Below are 3435 nucleotides of genomic sequence, written 5' to 3' on the forward strand. Positions count from 1 at the left end.
TGCAGATAAGAGCCAATTGCAGCAGTAATAGTCAGGTTTATGCTTGGCATTCGTTTATTGAGAGAAGCTCTTGTTGGCTCAGGCAATGGGCTAGTCTATGGAATGTACAGGGCCTGAGCTCCCTGTTCAGCCTGAGAAGGGGGGATAAAGCTGGGTAGAGATAGACCAGGAAAGTTCACCCTAGGATTCCCCAGCAGTAAGCACAAGCACCAGACTTGGGTGAAATGCCCTGAAGTCTCCATAGGAGTGGCCAGTAGGCTACCCAGCTCCACAGTCTTCACAGGCAGGAATGCAATATTAGCTTATAGAATAATAGCTCAAAGTCTAATCTGCAAGTAGATTCCAGTAAAAATCAAACTCATTTTTTACCTTCACCTTAGTTGTTTTAGGGTAAACCAAAAGGTGTGATTATCTTCTGGAAATTCTATGAGATTAGAAAAATTGAAATAAATAATAGTGTTAATATGTAATATGTATAACATCCATGGAGACTTAAAATCTGAATTTTAAGCCCCAAATTTGAAAATAAAAATGACAGAAATTTTAAACAAATATGATATCACTTTCTATTTTTAAGATTTCCAGTTAGTAATTTAATGGATTATAGCTCACCTTTGTGATACTCAACACACAGCAATGAGCAGCATTAGAATGGAGGTATGAAGGATGTTCCTGGTGTGCGGTAAGTTTTCTTAGATAATAGTAATAGTTAGATCTAATAATAATCGCTATTTCAATCGTGAAAACAGTGTTACAAATGGAAGACCATTGTGAATTTTTAATCTCTTTAGATGCGAGCATATATTTCCTTTAACTGTATAAGAGTTGAAATCTAGGAGTTTCAAATGCCTCTTCTGAACATATACAAGCTTTGATGAGTATCTGTTAAAATCTACACTTCTGAGTACAGTAATAGTTCTTAAATGCACGAGTGTTGCTTTTGGTAGAAAAAAATATTTGGATCAGTTGGTAATTTGAGAACTTACAATTTTCTACACTTGAATAATTTAATAATTTCCAAGTTTACTTCTAATTACCATGACTTAAATAACTGGCACTTTGCATGAAATTATTCAAGGCCTTATTGCCACTCCTTAGAGTCAGTGATGATGATAAGAGCTCCTTATTGATGCAGGGTCCTGAGAGAGAGCACCTGGATGGGCTTCCTATTCTCAGCTGGGACAGGTGGGTAAACCTTTGGAGGGTCAAATTCCCGGTCGTGGTTATTAGCGAAGAACATCTGGAGCCGGGAGGGCCAGTCGTCTCGCCACCGCAGCAGTGCGTAGGTGCCCTTGTGCCCGCACATCATGTAGCAATTCCAGGGGTCTTCCTTAATGGCCCCTTGGGCAGCCCCAGGCCCCACCAAGAGGTCCACACACTCCACGCAAAAGCACCTGCAGCAGTTGCTATTTCCACACATGAGCAACTCGCGGCCCCCGCAGCAGATGGTGCAGAAGGACTGGTAGCCGTGGTCGTACTGGTATGCACACTCCAGAAAGCAGTTCTCGCAGTTTTGGTACACTCCTCCAATGAAGAGGGGGTGTTCCAGGGTGATGTTGAGGCTCCCACAGGAGATGCAAATGTCCTCCATGTTCCGGCACTTCTGCCGCACCTCATACACCAGCCGCTCTCTTGTGCGCTCATCAATAACCTCCTTGACCTTGAGCTTTTCCGTCGTGCTCTTCCGGGGCTTTTTGGCTGGTGGAGGTGGTGCATAGGCGGCTGCCTCAGATTCCACCCACATGTCCGTGTACACTTCTTTGTAGGGATTCTTCTCCTCTTCTGGTGGCTCCAGGCCCTCGGGGCCAGAGGGCTGGAAGTCTCCCAGGGCCCACTCAATCATCTGCTTGTTCTGCACCTCCACGGCCTTGGCAGTGTCACTCTCGTCGCTGTCGTGGCAAACCCGGAAGAGCTTCCCCGCACAGCTGTTGGCCACCTGCAGGACCTCGTAGATGGCTTTGCGGTACATGGGTTCCTTGTTTCACGTGGCCTGGTGGAAAGCACTGCAAAACGAGCTCAGCGCCATCACCTTCTCACCACACACCACTGAGAATTTGCCGTCTCTGAACCACATGACCCAGCGGGTGCCTTCAGCTGCTCGGCTCCGGCCCGTCATCCACCAAGACACAATGCGACCTGGCCACCAGGAGAAGCCCCGCAGTTTCCCCTGCACCAGCTCCCCAGTGCCAAAGCCCTGGCCGTCCTCGTACTCCGGCTCATGATCGCCTGCTTTGGTGGCGTTCTTGTCCCCAGCATTGATGCCCAAGGGCTCAGGCGTGGTAGCCACAGTTGGGGATGCGGGGTCAGTGTGCTGCTGCACAGCAGGAGGGCTGGCCGCCTCCACCTTCTGAGACTCCCCGCGCCCCTAGTTTTCTTCCACAGCATTCATTTCCACAGTGACCTTGGCTTTCTTCTCAGCCCATGAGGCCAGGTGCAGCCCATCTGCAATCGCACTCAGGTGTCAAGATCTGTATTATTTTATAGGCTACATTTAAGTGTTCAATTTATTTGGACTCCGTTTTTTTCTATGGTGTGAAATAGATACAATTTCATCTACTTTGAATGATAAGTCTTTTCTGTTAGCAATATTTATTGAATAAGGTATCATCTTTGTCTGAACTGAACTAACTTGTTTGATATATATTAACTTTATATATACTGAAGGACACACCCATTCTGTTACATATATTGGAGAAAGTTAATTTACATATTAAACATATCTGTGCTAGAAGAAAATAAATTAGAACATATAATTATGTTCATAGATAAATAATAATTCAAATATGAAAATAAAATAAGCATTTTCTTGAATGAAAGGACTAAAATGTATTGTTCCTAGATCACCTCCAAAAAATTTCTATAGGTTTTAACACCAGTAAGACGGAAATGAAGACAAGCTGATAAATTTGAAGTCAACAAGCACAGATTTTCAAAGAATTATATAATTGTTGAATCATATAAAAGATATTTGTGAAAAAATAATCAATTTAGAATTATTTATTTCATATAAATAACATCAAAGCAGAAAGAAAGAGGGGGAAATATATGGATACGAAAAGAATGTAACTTTTATTAAGTTCCTTGTCTCCTTCGTGGGCAGATATATTGAGAAAAACCAAGACACAATTTAGATACCTGACATATCTATTTGTTTAAAATATTGTGCATTTGTATGTAATAAATAATAGGTGGATTATTCACTAAATCGTGTTTAAATGACAAGATTTGTGTCTTGAAATATATATTATAGTAATAGCTCAAAACCTCCAAAGGTCATTTTCAAGTGGATTAAAGATTTACAAGTGTAAATGAATTTTTTTAAAAAAATTAGGTTAAAATATTAAAAAAAAGTTAGTGATAATTTGTGTAGACATGAAAGTCAGCAATATAGTTATTACATATCAATTAAAGTAGACCTATAAAATAAGACACAAG

The 3435-nt window shown here is 41.7% G+C and overlaps 1 pseudogene; it reads right to left on the reverse strand.

Annotated features, from left to right (window-relative positions):
* Positions 1 to 1123: 1123 nt before the first annotated feature.
* On the reverse strand, positions 1124 to 2413 carry LOC105518697 (annotated as a pseudogene).
* Positions 2414 to 3435: the final 1022 nt, after the last annotated feature.

This window comes from Colobus angolensis, unplaced genomic scaffold (genome assembly GCF_000951035.1).
Source record: "Colobus angolensis palliatus isolate OR3802 unplaced genomic scaffold, Cang.pa_1.0 Scaffold327, whole genome shotgun sequence".
NCBI classification, from domain to species: Eukaryota; Metazoa; Chordata; class Mammalia; order Primates; family Cercopithecidae; genus Colobus; species Colobus angolensis.